The sequence below is a fragment of the Podarcis melisellensis genome (genome assembly GCF_964234715.1).
Source record: "Podarcis melisellensis genome assembly, chromosome: 8".
Classification (NCBI taxonomy): domain Eukaryota; kingdom Metazoa; phylum Chordata; class Lepidosauria; order Squamata; family Lacertidae; genus Podarcis; species Podarcis melisellensis.
In genome coordinates, this window is record NC_138540.1 from 64633875 (window position 1) to 64650390 (window position 16516).

General features: G+C 43.7%; 1 protein-coding gene and 1 long non-coding RNA gene across 3 annotated transcripts in view; one reads left to right on the forward strand and one right to left on the reverse strand.

Annotated features, from left to right (window-relative positions):
* Positions 1-16516, reverse strand: part of LOC309375666 — a 52408-nt gene that overhangs the window by 24094 nt on the left and 11798 nt on the right. Inside the window, exons 2-4 of one of the 2 annotated variants that reach the window (XR_014170987.1) lie at positions 14556-14717; positions 6824-6921; positions 4215-5420 (exon numbers count right to left, since the gene is read on the reverse strand). This is a non-coding gene — a long non-coding RNA (uncharacterized lncRNA). Of the gene's footprint in view, positions 1-4214; positions 5421-6823; positions 6922-14555; positions 14718-16516 lie in introns of those variants that run through there. The other variant, XR_014170986.1, reaches the window with a different exon arrangement.
* The window catches only part of EXTL1 (exostosin like glycosyltransferase 1), a 59358-nt gene that overhangs the window by 5796 nt on the left and 37046 nt on the right, over positions 1-16516 (forward strand). The gene's annotated exons all lie outside the window — the stretch shown is intronic.

A 16516-nucleotide genomic window follows, 5' to 3' on the forward strand; every position in this document is an offset into this window, starting at 1 on the left:
GGATTTGTAGTTCAAAAACAGCTGGAGACCCAAGTTTGGGAAACCATGGCTTATTGTATTCTGGGTGAGATGCAAGACAACACTATAAGTAGCTACTAGCCCTGTGCAAGTCAGAATTTACCGGTACTCAAAGGGGCCAGGCAAACAATCTTTTGAAAACTGGAAGATAGTTGATTCCCCTTTTTCCCCTCTTGTATAACCACTCTTTGATTTATTATTATTTTTCTTTTTGGAAGATATTGTGTGCTGGTCATCCTGTAAAATTCTTCTTGTTGATAATGAGGAGGGCTAGTCTCTTTTGCTGAATATACTGGCAGTGCTAAAGCTTGGATCAGTGGTGTTTAAAGTGCATAAAATCTTCACTATGACTTCAAGTATTTAAAAGACCTAGACCCCAGATCTTTGGGAAATCCAGGCATTTTGATAAAAAATTAGGTTTGGGCAGAAGACTCTTGTGACATCTTCAAGACTAGCACATTTATGTCATAAGACAGCCCAGAGGCTGCTGGTGGTGCAGAATGAAGCTGCTAGGCCGGTTAGTGGGGCAGTCTGACAGGACCCTGTGTTACCGGTTCTGAAAGCACAGAGTGAGTTACTAGGCCCACTTCAAGGTGCTAGCGCCTTGAAATTATTAGCTGCTTTGAACTCTGCCTGCTTTTAAACAATTTAGATGTTTTAATTTTTTCCAAAATGTTTTTATATTATTTTATCATGGCATAGGAGGAAGGAGGGATAGAAATTAAATTAGTAATAATAATAATTTTCTTTGACATACAGTTCACTTCATTAGACTCAGGAAATCTTGTGCTGTAATAAACGTGTCAAATTTTGAGGTTCCACAGTGCAAAGCTCTTTCTTTATCAAGGTTTGTACCTGCTTCCCCCAAATCCTTAAAGCTTGGGAGTGTGCAGTGCTTCAAAAATGTCATGACACAGATGAAATTTCACCACATGATATATATGTTGAATCAGGAAAGCTAGGAGGTTTGAATGACCAAAGCTGGGATAAATGATCTGGGGTTTTGTTTTGTTTGCTGACCTTTCAAGTTTGTTGAAATCAGCAGGCTTCTGCTGGCATAGAGCTTGACTCTTAGTTTCAAGGAACATAACAGATGGCAAATAATTTCCGTGATCATTCCTGTCTCTTCCACGCCATCCTCAAGTACACCGCTTCTCAATTTTCTTGATGGGGTGGAAGAAGGTGAAGTGTCTAGAAATTCAGGGATTCCCAGGCAGCTCTTTGTGAAAGGTCAAATAATCTAGCCAAATGAAAGGCGAGAGAACCTGCTCCTATTTTTCTTGGACAGGATTCTTTAAAAAACAAACAACAACAAAAACCAGACCTCCAGCCGTGATGAATCATGCTTTCATTGTGTGATTGTTCTGTAGTAAATATTGGATTACACTCAACCTAGAAAAAGCTCTTGGTTGCCAGTTCACACATGAAAGGACATCGCTTTGATTATACAACACTCGATGGCTCCTTGCCAGATGTGTGAACAGACTCTACTAGCTTACTGTACTGGGTTTTGAGACGATGCAGAAGGAATATGAAATTGCTGTCTTTGGGTGCTTGACCTCTGGTGAGTCATTTGCACATGCACACCGTCACTTGACGCAGAAATCCTCATGTGACGAATGTGGATGCACGAAGCAGCCCTTTTGTTTCAAACTCAAGACCCACCTGGCACTATGTACTTATATATTTCATTAAAAATTGTACACCCTTGTTTACAAAAAAGAAAAATCAATAAAATTATCAATAAGAAAAATTAACAGCAACAATGGACTAAAAACAGATTGAAACTCGCGTCAGCTTTCTAAACAACTAGGTAGACTTGTCTAAACAAAAATGTTTTTAGCAGGCGCCAAAAAGAGTACAGTGACGGCTCTTGCCTGGTATCAGTAGGCAGGAAGTTCCAAAATGTAAGTGCTGCCACGCTAAAATATTGAGTTCTTACAAATGTGGAGAGGGCATTTTGTGGCATATTATGTGCCAGTTCTACAAACTGAAGTCGTCAAGTGGGCGTATATGGAGTAAAGCAGTATCATACCACTTCAAACAGTCATGGCTACCTCAAAGAATCCTGGGAGTTGTTAAGAGCACCAGTTGTCGTTAGGAAACCCTCGTTTCCCTCACTGTCTTCCCAGAATTCCTTGGGAAAGAGTGGTGGACTGTGAAACCATTCTGGGATTTAGAACTGTGAGGGAGAATAACGGTCTGCTAACAAGATTGGTGCGGTGCAAGCAGACCAGTAGGAACACTAGATTGGGTCTCCCAGTGCACCCTTGTTGTGTCTGCTGTGCCCTGTCTCAGAAAACTGTGATGCCAGACAACTGGCTCTTCCGAGCGCTGGCCTACCCGCCAGCCGCTCCAGGAGAAAGTATCCCCTTCCCTCTCTTCCTTCTTGCATTTATTCAGTCAACCAAGTATGCTTCTCTGAAGTTGACTGAAAACTGTATCTCATTTTGGAATTTATTTCATTCATTTATTATTAAATCTATATCCTATCTTCCTCCCTGGTTCAACCCCTCCTCATTTTTCCCTCTTAACAACCCTGTGAGGTATTATTATTATTCATTTCATTTCTATACTGCTTTATGTTTTTAAGGGGAAAAAATCTCAAAGCGGTTTACAACCTGCATTAAAACATCAAATGAAAAAGTTAGGCAGAAGGACGGTGACCAGTCCAAGTTCACCCAGCGAGCTTCATGACTGAGATGGGATTTAAAACGTGAGCTCCAAGGTTCTAGTTCAACACTGACCACAGCACAACACTGGTGTGTGTGTTCAGTAGGTGTGAGGAGTATCTGATGGTACAATGAACGATTGGCATCTTTCGTTTTGCATTTATTTATTTGTTTTGTCATAATGTTTTTCCTTCCTACCTCTGAGCATTGAGCTTACTAATAAAAAAAAATGGTCAAAATGATGAAAACACAATAATTTAACAGAATAATCCACAAATATCTAACATCATCATAAATCACCGAACAATAATTAGCATAGCACAGAAAGATATTCCTAGTCCTTATTAAGGGTGAGGTAAAATGGGATGGTTTACAACTTGAGCCTCTGGAAATCTGAGGTCACGTCCAAATTAATTCGTTTGTTCCCTGATTGTTACGGGAAGTCCATAAACCAAGCAGAGTTTCTGGGCCTAGAAGGTTGGGCATTTTTGTACAAGAATAATGTGGAATATATAAATGCATCAAATCCACTAATTTTTAATTTGGCATCTGCTATGATCTTGAAAACATTAAGCAATCGTTTTAACAAAATGGAACTAGAATATACATAGTAACCAAGCAACGTATTTCTGATGTGGATTTCAGCTCTTTTAAAAATTATTATTTTAATGTTCATTGTAACATTAAGCCGTGCAGATAAAACAGAATAACAAAACGTGCAATTCATTCAGAGGCTAAAATTTGAATCGTCTAAACCGTCTAGAGAGAAAAAATACAAATTAAAGATATTACTTAGAAGCCAGGGGGGGAAAGGGAGAAAAGATAATGAAATTTGATATCAGAGAAAGTTCTGACATTGTCAGGCAGATAGTAAAGCGTTAAACTACTGGCACATAGTAGGGGTCATCACCATTTTTACAGAGAGAAGAGTGACATTTGGAATTCATAGCGATTGCACAGAGATCTGAGTACACAGACTACATTAATGATCAGCACTGATTCCAGGTTTTGGGGGACTCCTGCAGGCTTGCCCATGGCTGCAGGCATTGCAGTGATCAGTGCTGGATGACTTGGAGCTGCTGTTTTGATCTCCATGATATAGGGATGGGCGAATCTGTCAGTCTTGGGATCTGTAGTTTGTTATAGGTACTGAGAGTTGTTGGAAACTCTTATCCCTCTCACATCTACAATCCCGGAGTGGTTTAATAGTCACTCCCTCTTTCCTAGGGAACTCTCGGAACTGTAACTCTGTGAAGGGAATGGGGGGGTGTCTCCTAATATGTCTCGGCACCTTTAACAGACCCTCCAAGTGTCCTTATTTTCCAGGGACAGTCCCGGATTTACAGAAGCCGTCCCGGTTTCTGATTTGATCCCGGAATGTCCTGCTTTTCCTTGTTGTTGTTGTTTAGTCATTTAGTCGTGTCCGACTCTTTGTGACCCCATGGACCAGAGCATGCCTGTCACTTCTGTCTTCCACTGCCTCCCGCAGTTTGGTCAAACTCATGCTGGTTGCTTTTCCTTAGAATGTCCCTATTTTCATCGGAGAAATTTTGGAGGGTATGCCTTAACCAGTTATTATTTCCAAGATTCTTTGGGGAAAACCATAACTGTTAAAAGTGATGTAACAGGGCTTTAAATGTGGGTATAATAGTGCTCTAAATGTATGGTGTGCATGTGGCCTATCTCTATTCACCAGTAGCAGTCTACACTTTCTTGTAATTTTGGGAGTGATGCTGGAGGATAAGGCTAGCAATGGCTAATAGAGACAATGGCTAGGTTCTACCTCCAACTGGAGGTAGCATGCTTCTGAATAAGTGGAAGAGCTCTTGCATTCCTGCCCTGCTTGTGGGCTTCCCACAGGAACCTGGTTGATCACTGTGAGAATGGGATGGTGGGTTAAATGGGTCTTGGGCCTGATCCAACGTGGCTCTTCTGATGTCCTTATAAGAGACTTGCATGCCACACATGTTATTCAGTTAAGTATCTGAGTAAGGAAATCTCATAGTATACATTCATATTAATATGCACAGTTGCAATCTAAATCCATGCTGCTTTCCTCACCCTGCCATGAACACCTTTCAATACAGTAAGAATGGCTGAATGTTTTTGAGTTGTACCCTATTCCACGATAAATGCAAGCAGATCTATGGTGAAATTTAAGTAAATGTTCTATGAAATATTCTTTAGAAACTGTTGTGATCAGTTTACTAAATTATGTATTTTATTTATTTAATTCTATGCACAAATCGCTTTCTGTGAAACAGCTGAAAGTGCTTATCCATAAAAAAACCCATCCGCAATAAAAGCAGTTTTGCTAGACTGCTAATTATTCAACCTTGGGAGATGGCTACCAACATGAATTTAGTGGCACAATGGGAGAGGGTGTGGAATGTAGCCCAAATGGAGAAACTAACAAAACAACTTAGGGACATAAGAACCTAAGTTGAGTCTGCTGGATCAGGCCATTGGCCCATCTAGTCCAGCATCCTGTTCTCACAATGGCTGTTATGGTGGCTGTGGGAAGCCCACAAGGGGGGGGGCTGAGTGAGTGAGGCAGCAACAATCCCAGTACCAAAAATCTTTTTAATATATAGTCCTCAAAGAGAGGACTTGGGGCACTGCGGAATACAAAAAGCAAGGATGACTTTGAAACAGTTTAGTACTGGTTTTTTCCTATGTGTTGAATAAACAGTGTAGCCACCATCAATTCATGGTTCATTTTGGAATAACCTGTTAAGAAGACATGGAAGAGACGCTTGATCTGGACAGAGATCAAAACCAGCAGCGTGAAGTATTTCATAAGCTTACCTGCTACTTAAGTAACTGGAACATACTAACCTGCATGGAATGTCTGGGGCGGGGTGGGGTAGGAGGAGGGGAATGGGGTTTCTTGGTTAAATGTACTTTCAAAAATAGAGTTTCAGATATAAAAACCAATTTCAGTTATAAAATCATTCAAATCCAGTGCAGATGCAGACTGGGATACAGCTCTGCTTTAAAGGCTTGTTGAAAGAGGAAGGGATTCAATACCAGGCAGGCACCAAAAGACAATAGAGGCGTTGACTGGCTAATACATGGGTCAGCAAACTAAGGTCTGCGGGCTGGATCGGGCCCAATTGCCTTCTGGATCTGGCCTGCGGACTGTCCGGGAATCACTGTGTGGTTCGCCACCGCGCACGTTCTTTCCCTCTCCCTTCCTCTTCCTCACATGGCAGCGGCGGCGGCACCTCCAACTCCCTCCCTCCTCCTGGCTTCTCCCCGTCCTGCCTAGAGGAGGAAGGGGGCTGGGCTTTGTTCGTGCCAGCAGCAGCAGCAGCAGCAGTGCTTGAGGGGCCACCATTTTAAGCAGCCCCTCTCTGGAGCCCTTTCGCACGCTGCTCATCGTCCCTCCTTCGCTGCTGCCGCCGCCGCCACAGGTAAGCAGCCACCAGGGCTCATGGTGCTCTTGCATCATTCCCCCCCCCCCCAATATAGTCTGGCCCCCCACAAGCTCTGAGGGACAGTGGACCGGCCCCCTGCTGAAAAAGTTTGCTAACCCCTTGTCTAATATGTAATGGGGGGCCTTCCAAAGGTGCCACAATGCTAGAGGCCTGACTCCAGCATTGTAGGGAATGGACCTTCTCCTGCAGAGTACAGTTATCGGTTGGGTCTATAAAGGGTGATCTTTAGGTATCCAGATCCCAAGCTTTATGGGGCTTTGTACAGCAGTACCAGCACCTTGAACTTAGTGGAACGGTTAACTTAGCAAACATTGCCTTATCGAGGTTCCCAGTTATGAAGAGGCACATTGCGTTCTTTTGAAAGCTTTAGTACTCAAGAGCAGGTTAATGGGCTTTGTATTAAAACACCTTTTGTTCACTACTTCTAGGCTGTGGAGTACCTAAAAGAGGGGGCTGCCTCTTCATCTGGCACAGCAAAACAGCACACCCCCTATAACATTGAATCAAACTTCTCAGGATGTTTTAGGGCTCGCACCGTGACCAGATCTCTGAATGCCGTGAGGAAATAATTCACCCTTGTGGATTCTGAGGGTAAATGAGCCTGATTTTATGGGCCCCACATTCCTGAAGGTTGCCTTTTCAAATATTTGCAGGCCTTAAATGTTACACCTCCAAATAACTGTTTGCACATACCAAATGTTTCCTGTGAAAGCAGGAGGGTGGAAAATGCGTCTGTCAGATTGTTGGAGATCACGTAGTCTTGGGCTCTGTCAGAGTTTTCAGGGGCTCCACTGCAACATCATGAGAGAACAACAGAGTAAGATTAAGCTGTAAGGGCCCAGGATGTCTGAACAACTGAAGACAAAGACATTGGTATCAAATGGGCAATGTAAGACACCCTACCATCATGCTATGTGTGAGGTGAGTGTTCCAAACAGAAGGTTCATGCACAATTGCAAAAGGGAGAGGAGCACCAGAACGTATGAACTAGCCCAGCGCTAGCTCCATATATTGTGGCACATGAGGCAAACCACAAAATGGTACCCTGTCCACCACAGAAGATGCGGGGAATGAAGATCTACATCAGGAATGGGATGGCGGTGAATCTAACCAACCTTGCCCAGTGGTTGAACTGGGAATCAAAGTCTGTTGCAAGAGGAAATGGACCCATGCTGAATCATGCTGGGAAGGTGCAGAGCTCAGCAGACCTGAGGGGCAGCCCCCGCCATTTCCTCTGTAAGGGTGGAAGGAGACCAGCAGTGCCTCCTATTCTCCATTTCCCAGAATTCATGGACATTCAGTGAAGATGAATGTTGGAGGATTTGGGACAAACAAAATAAGAACTGCTTTGTACAGTGCATTGTCAGCTGTGGAACATGCTCCCACAGGAGGCAGTAATGGCCACCAATTTAGATGGCTTTTAAAGAGAATTAGACAAATTTGTAAATGTAATGGCTATCTGTGGCTACTAGCCATTATGGCCATGCTTTGCCTCCACAGTCAGAGGCAATTGCTGGGAATTACAAGGGGGGAGAGGGCCGTTGCACCCAGGTCCTGCTTTCAGGGGCATCCGGTTGACCACTTGGAGAACAGGATTCATGGACTAGATGGGCTATTGGCCTAATCCAGCAGGCTCTTCTTACGTACTTATTGCAGCAACTGTGTGTGTGGTGGGGGGAATGTGAGAGAGATGGGGCCAGCCCTACCATTGGGCAGAGTGAGGTGTGGGTCAAGCAGTCTTGGAACCATTTGGCAATGTTTAGGAATAATCTGGAGATACTGGCAGGTTAAGTGATAGAAGATAGGGGAAAGAAGGCATTGCATCATCATAAAGGCAGTTATCAAATAGCAGTTGGGAGTGTCTCGAGAGGATTCTTTGAAAGGGTAAAGCCTCACCACATGTTAGGCTTCCCTACAGAGGCACAGAGCTCAATTATCAGATACAGGAGATAATTAAGTTGTGAGAGGTGGCACCTCAAGAGAATACTCTGATAGGAGGCTGGAATATTTCGCAAGTGGACCAACAAAGAGTCTTGTGTCAAAATTGGGGGTGGTTTACTCTGTCAACTTTTGTTCCTTTCATTTTTCCAGCTGTAAATTAAGTTTTCCACATTTCCACATCATTTTTTAAATAGAAAAAGGTCCTCACCAAAATCCACCCACATTTAAATGCTTACAAAATTATGCAATTTCTCCCAATGCAAAGAGTTTTGGTATGTTAGCTCCCCTTAATAAATGACGTTTTATGTATGCTTCATCCTAGCACATGCATTCTTGAACCTATTTTGAACACATGGCTGGAGTACCACAGTGCAAAATTTGGATAAATGTGAGTTTCTAAGGATGATGTTGTGTTGGTTCATGTATTGTTTTGGAAAGCATGGATTGGGTAAGTTTGCCTTCAGATGCAAACTGAATTAAATATCTTCCCCATCCCTATTCTCCAAAGGCTTCACAGGTGAATTGTTACATCGGCAGACTAGAGCCTCTTTTATCAGATGGATTGAGTGCTGTCAAGGAAGTGGAATGTAGTCTAGAAAGCCACAATAAATCTGTTTGTCTTTCAGGTACCACAAGAGACTATTTCTTGTGTTTGCTATCACGTAGGTGCTGCTCTGTAATTTCTCACACCCTACTAAGTTCCCGAAATGCTTTTGAATAGCCTTTCTGTACCATCTTTTCGAGAGGGTGCACAGGCTAAGACCACCTCCCACAACCTGGTGCCTTTCAAATGTTGGACTCCAGTTCCCATAAGCCCCAGCTAGCATGGCCAGTGGCCAGGGATGATGGGAGCTGCAGTCCAGCAACACCTGGAGGGCACCAGGTTGAGGAAGGCTGCCCAATATGGCTTAATTGTGAAGTTGCATTCCTGTGGCTGCTTGTCTGGGAATGAGCCCCACTGAACACAGTTCTACTTCTGGCTAATGGTTATAGCCAATGTTAGTCCTACTCAAAGCAGGCTAACTTCTGTCCATTAATTTCAATGGGTCTTCTCTGAGCAGTAGTAGGCTGCACCCCTAAGTAAACTTGCATAGAGTTTCAACTATAAATGGTTTGCTTTTCGGAAGCTTCCAGTCCTGTCTCCAAGGGGGAATCACCCTTTGCCTACTGCTTCCCTATCCATCCTGGTTGCTGCCTTTCTGCACAGAGAGGCTGCAATCAGTTAATTGCAAAGCAAGCTTTACTTCCTGGTTCTCCTGTGGACTGTGAAACCAGCCAGATAAGATAATGTATCTGTCAGAACAGGAGAGAGAAGCCAATTCATCTTGTGCTGTGCGTGTGAAAGAGAGAGTGAGAGTGTGAGAGCGAGATCCCGTTTGCTTGCTGTTTCTGGTCTCTGGGGCTGCAGTGCAGCGACCAAGCGGCAGGGATGAAGGTGAGGTGACTACGGTCCTGTGGCTTCTTAGCAACCAAAGGCAAGGGCATTTATGGTGGCACCGTTTGGCTGGAAGGAACTGAGTGGCCTGGGAATATGGCCGTGTGTGTTACGAGAAAGCTTCAATCAGGGGTCATTGCATATGGCAGCGTGGATGGGGAGTGGGGGCAGAGAGAGAAGAAACATTGTTCAACATTTCTCAGATACAGGAAAGTAGATTGGTTTTAGGTTGCCAGCTGTCCAGAAGAACCAGCCACTGCTTTCAGAAGCAGCTTTAGTTAAAACAAACAAGGATAAAACAATTAACAAATGCAGAATGCAGCAGCCAAGGCGTTGACTTGACCATATAAACTTCTATTTGCTAACCCAGGTGTGAGGAACCTTTGCAGGTTGCTGAACTCCATCTCCCATCAGCCCCAGGAGCGCTGAAGGGCTCTAGTAGGCCTCAGAGGTCAAATAATATGTCATGTGACTGTGCATTGTGTCCCTGACCCCAAGGGGGACATATAGGATACTAGGTCACAACATTCTGGTAAGGTGCTGTGGAAAGGGATACCAATACTCTTGCCTAGGGTGGGACGAATCTATCAAATTTATTTTCTATTTTTTCCAGTCTTAAGTTCAGTCCACCACCTTTTTGCATCGACTTGTGATTCTTTATTTTTCAAGTCCTCATGAAATTTGAGCCAGCATTTCTCTCAATATACCCATTTTTGCATGTATTTTTTGTCTAATATGCACATGTTTACAAACCTTTCCCTTTAATAAAAAGCAGTTTGTGCGCATTTTCACTAACATGGATTTTTATGTGCATTTCCTAGCATGTGCATTTTTCTGTATATTTCTTGTTGGAAAAATTGCAAAATTTGGAAAAGTGAATGATAGCTACATTTTGGTTTGCACATATTTTTCTTTTTTTTTGGGGGGGGGAGATGCAAATTAGGTAGGTTTGTATTAGGATGCGTTCCAAACTGACTTCCTCCCTCATCCTTCTCCTAAATCTCAGCTCTGCCAGACCCCAGTGTCTGGGTCTCCTGGAAAGAGACAGGGCCCAGGGATTGTCCTTCGCTTTCCTGCCCTCGTGGCAGGCTGCACATCTTCTCCAGAGTACAGTGGCAACATCTCTCGGCAACTATTTTGGGCTCCTTCTCATACTCCAAGGAATTAATTAAAGGCAAGTCTGAAGTGATGGGGCTTTTTTCCCTTTCATTTCCTCCACATGACGGAGGCATCGGCAGAAGCAGCACAAAGACACTCGCCGCCTCATGCATTATTAAATGGGTCCTCGCCCCATCGCGTCAGCCGAGCCTCGCGCTCGGTAATTGTCGTTCTGAGATTTCAGTATAATCCATTGCGTTTGTTTGTTTGCTGCTGTTCTTAAAATGAGCATTCACCTTGCTGGATTTCCCCTCCTCCTGTTTTGACACTCAGCTTCCCACTCTTCCCCCATCCCCACGCCTCCCTTTCCCATCTCAACCTCCCTTTTTCTTTTGGCACAGAGATATTCTTCCTGGGTGGAAGAGCACTGGTGTTCGTGCGAGTGGTGTTGATGTGGGAGAAGTAACTTTGTGCATGCACTGCTTAGTGTGAGGGCTGCATGCTTGGATTGGTTTATTCAGCGAGGAGGCCAACATTAACTGAGGGGAACCTTGAAAAGGGGAAGGGGTACACTTACAGAAGTCAGAGATTCAGAAACCAGAGAGACAAAGGTGGGCAACAGCTTTGAAGGCAACACCATTCCTATGCACCAGAAGTGTGGAACCTTTTTTGGACCACATTACCCCTGTGGAAAGCTGTTGGGGGTCATATTCCAGTAGTGGGTGAGGCAAGATCCACACACCGTTGCACACACTTAACTAACACACAGGTAAACACAAACACTGTTTCCCATGGAAACAGTTCTGTATTTGATTCTTAGTAACGCCACTGAAATTTCACCTTCCATTTCCTTTATCATCTTTTGTTTACTTTACAAGTATTTTTTAAGAATAGTTTTCATAGTATCCATTATCTGTCCTGTCCATACAAAAGGCATTAAGAGTAATCCAGCAGAAGAATGCAAATAAAGTCAATACTTCTGAACTGCAAAACCTGCCCTACGGCGACGTGAGTTTAAAGTCCCAAACTTCAAAATGCTCTTGCATCCTGAAAAATTGCACGCTTGCAGTTGCAAAGCACATGGACTACTTTTTGCCTACTTGCCAGGAGCACAAGTCTGCCGAGTCATTTTCTTCGCAGCTTTGCACGGGAGTTTCAAAGCTCGTTTCCCTCCTTTCGAAAAGCTGTGTGCCTTGATTTGAGAGGAAACCCCATTGAACACAGTGGGACTCACTTCAGCATGGTTTGAGCTCTTACATTTGAAAAGCGGATTAAGAGTTTGTTTCCCATGCACATTGCCTTTTTTCTAGGGGGTCCACAAATGTTACCTTTACTTACTACCAAGCTGTTATTTGTGGTTGTTACCAGTCTCCTTCCCTGCCTCTTCTGGCATCCACAGAGAGCATGTCGGTGAGACAAGGGTTTCTCTCATTTATGTGGGTATGGATAAAGTGAAAAACGGGTTTGTATTGCTGCTCAGAAGGGCCCCATGCCATTTCTTACTAGCTCTAAATCTGAAGTGCAAATGAGACATCTGAGGTAGGGATCTGTGTCAGCTGTTCTGCTCAGCAAAGGGATGAGGGAAGTTCCCCCTGGCGAGCTCTCAGGTAGATTTGTGTCTGCCTGTTTTTGGCCTGCAGTCCCTCCCCCCCAAGCAGCCCTTGTGAAACTAACTTTTGCCTCTGGCCATAGCTTTTTAGAAATCTGCGCATTTTGTGCAACTAGGGGAGAAATTCAATTCAATTCGCAATCAAATTTGAATTTATGTAATTTGCACTTCCCGAAACACAGCCATCTTTAGAAATTTGCACTTCTCCAAAATTTGCAGTGCAGTTCTCCAGCCAAGTATTGTGTGTATAGAACTGCATATATTAGTGCAAAGTGCATCTATATGAGTGAAAATAACAAACAAAAATGTCTTAGATGAAGAGAAATGGTTTTACCAAAATGTTTTGGGCAAAATTGCATGCAAAAATGTATAGGAGAAATTCCCACCACTAAACTCGCATCATATTAGGAGACATTTGCACTGATTTTTCATGAGTTTCTTTCCAAAAATATGACTTTATGATTCTGTGATTTTGTATGCAAACTTATGTGGAGAACTGAAGTTAAAGCGTGGAAAAATTAGGAACTGAGGGAAAGCGAAATGGACAGATTTGGCCATCTCCACCTTGGGGCAGCAAAAAACATGTATTTGCCCTCTTCTGGCTGAACATTTGCAGAGTGTTCTCATGTTCCCTTTCAGTCTTCTCTTCTTCAGGCCACATATGTCCTGTTCCTTCAGCCTTTCCTCATAGGACTTGTTGGAAGCAGCCACAGAACATTAATACACCTACTTAGTCTGCCACCCTCAGCCATTTGGGAGCAGAAGAGAGGAAGGAGAGTGCTTGAGTCTAAGGCCTGCTGTGGCTTGTTCCTGCTATTGCAGGTTGCACAAAACAACGCTTTTGTGTGATGTGCTAACACTGCCATTGAAACCACCAATCTGAGAAATCTGGAGGTGTCCTTTCATTGGCTCAAAGAGCCCCTTTGGTCCTTAGAGCTATTCTTAGGTTTTTTTTAATTTAAAAAAAAAAACACCTTAAGGCATTTCCCCTCTGGACCCTAGATGTGAAGATGTGAGAAATAACCAATAAAATGTCTGCAGAGGTACTGTAGGAATGCCGAGAAAATGGATGCACTCATTAATGAAAACATCTGCATCTTGATTCACATCTCAGTACATTAGGCCCAAGCACGCCTGGCAGTGCATTTTTCATATCTGTGTATCTTTGCATGAAAGGCCCAAGAGGAGGCAAAGACGCATCATTGCAAAGAGGAGATGAGCGATTGTCTTGCCAAGAGCTGAGACACTCGGTGATGCTACGATGGGAACAGAGATGCCGTTTGTTAATGTAGTACATATGTCATCAAACAGTTGCCAGATCAACAGCATCAAAATGAGCAATGCCCTTTTCTTTGCTGGTGAGGCTTTTCAAGTACTGTGTGGCCACTAATTCTCGCTTTAAAACTCCATTTATCACACGTCCCTCATTTCCGTGTGCATCAGCTGGTGGACTTTGTGCAAAGTTTGCACCAAGGATACTCACTTTGAAATAGACACATTCAGAGAAGCCCCTGCCCCAAACCCTGCTGAACATTTGCTTTGTTTGTTTTCTTTCTTTAACTACTGTTTCTTGGCATTCTATTTAAACTTTGTCCTTGCCCTCACTTGCCCTTGCTGCTGTTTAGTCTGTTTAGCAATAACAACCTACCAGATTTTCCATATGAGCGTAAAGTGGTGGGATCACATTACTCAGGGTATCGTCACACCATTGGCAGTGGCAGACCATGTGATTTTGTCAATCGGATGGGATGGCTACAAGAGCAAGTGAGGCCAAGGACAGTGAGGGCAAAGAAGAAGAAAAATGGTACCAAAGAGCAAGAGGAGGGTAGCGGGGTGACACAAGGATGCTGAACAGCACTGCAAAAATATGTTAAAGAAGCCGGTATGTGGTAAATAAGTGTGTGTGTGTGTTGTGTTCGTTGTGCTTATAAATCAAATCATAAAAAATAAAAAAGTACAGAGTTAGACCATTGGTCCATCTAGCTCAGTATGGTCTACACTGAGTGGCAGTGGCTCTTCAGGGTTTTCAGCTAACCTTTCCCAGCCCTTCATGGAGATGCCAGGGGTTGAACTGCGGACTTTCTGCTCTACCCCTGAGCTACAGCCCTTCCTGAAAGTCAGGCAGCAGCTGTAGCTGGTAGCCCTTTGTCCTGCAAAGGGCATGGCTTTCTTGTGCTAAAGAGGATTCAGCAGTTTGCCTGCGGAGCATGATAAGGGTGCTGCAAACCTCACAGGGGATCCCAAAGGGACAGAAAGCCCCGCTCTGGTCATTGGCAGGGCAGTGCAGCTGGGGCAAATGACTGGGGACATGACTATTGGGGGTGGAAGTCTTCTGGAATTACCAGTGAGGGGAAGGAGCAAGTTATTTCTGAAGAGTCCCTGGTGAGTCTTCTTCCTGCTAATTGGGCCTCGCTTGCAGTTGCAGGCGTGGGTATCATTTCCGTGGCAGCCGGTCTCTCGGAAAGGAGAAACCAGGCAGATTTGCCTACCTTCTGTCTGACCACCTGCAGAAAGCACAGAATCGTAGTTAAGAGCCCGCCATATGGCTTTCTAATGAAAACATCACTTCCAATAGATTTGCTCTAGGATATACGCAGCCTGCTCTGCAAGGAGGCAGGCTGGATCAAATCAAGAGCCACTAATCTCCAGGCAGAGAGAAAGAGAGTTCTGATTAAACGAGACTGACCTGTTGGCCCAGAACTAGATATTTCTGAGATGGGGCTTTCTTGATTCCCAGTCTGCGTCTTAATGCATCTGAGCCTCCTCATAGGGAGGGCGGGAAGGTGGGGGAACCTGGATTGCATTATGCCATGAAGTCGATATGATCTCCCTCTATGTGTAGCATAGAATTACGTTTGAAGGGCGTAAGCCCTTGAAACCTTGGAAATACCTACATCACATATGCACACTTTGTTCACATATATAGGCCTAACACTAAATTAAATCAGGGCTCAGTATGAACGAGCAAGTTGGGGGGAGGGCAAAAATCACACTCGCTCAGCTCCTCCCCTGGTCAAGCTGCTGCTGCTGCACCAGTTAGAGCTAAGCCATGGTTTGTTTTAGTGTCATGTGCAAACCAGAGGTTATGGTTTGACTTCTCCAGATAAATGCAAACTGAATAACATTAGTTAACTAACACACAATGATACGAGAGCTAATTTCAGTGTGCACTCGTGTGTGTTTGTGTGTGTGTTCTGAAGTAGTAAATCTTTGTGTAAGAATAAGAAAGTTACACATATATTAGTGCCCCTATTTTCTTAAGCGAAATTTTAGAGGATATGCAACTCTTGTGATTTACACTGTCAACACAAGCTTTCTAGCTGGTAAGAGCTTCAGGTTATTTTAAACACCGAGTCAGTGTTTACAGATGAGCAGAAGCTCATCTGCTTCATTGTAAAGTTAAAAAGCGAAGTGTGAAATGCATTGGGAATAAAGGATACAGGATTTCTGGACAGCTGTTTTAAAACTTATCTTACATGCCTTTTACAGCTGTTTGCTCCCTCTTGTTGCATTGATTTGGTATTATTATCCTTTCTGTTTATTTGGAGAGGCTGAAACTGAGATAACAGTGGGTTGTCTACCCTACAACCATCTACTGAGTTTGTGGCTAAGGCCAGATCTGTATTCACAGTAGAGTGAGATGGTAGAGTCCTGCTTTGTAAAGCAGATACCATTTTTAATGCTCTCTCATAATGTACGATAAACAAATAATTTCCCTGCAAGCAAATAACTAGTCTAGCGCATCTGGAAGAAAGATTCTAGTCCAGTCCTTCTCCTTCTCTTGTCCTAGGATTTATTTATTTTTTACATGCAGGGTAAATGTGGTTCTATTTCTGCAGTCTGAAGTGGTACAGACAGTTCTGCCACGTTAGGACTATACTATCTCATTCTCCTGCATGTGTAGATACAGCTTTGTTTGATAGGGCCTGGATTAAAAGAGCTGGTAGGGTTTGGGCAGGGACCCTGATGAGGGATGCTCAAAAGCCCCACACATCTCCTGACCTACAAATAGGAATGTAAGAAGACAGGGATTAGTTACTTGTTACCCAAAGTCTTCCAGTGGTTGACATCACAGATGTAAATACATTATACCATAAAATCAGAACAAAAAAACCTCCGTAACAGCCACAGGACACTTTGGCAGCACTAGTAACAAAACAACATAATCTTTATCAAAAACCTGAGACTGAAACTACAGTACTACCTCGGGTTACAGACGCTTCAGATTAGACTCCGCTAACCCAAAAATAGTACCTCAGGTTAAGAACTTTGCTTCAGGGTGAGAACAGAAATCGCACAGCAG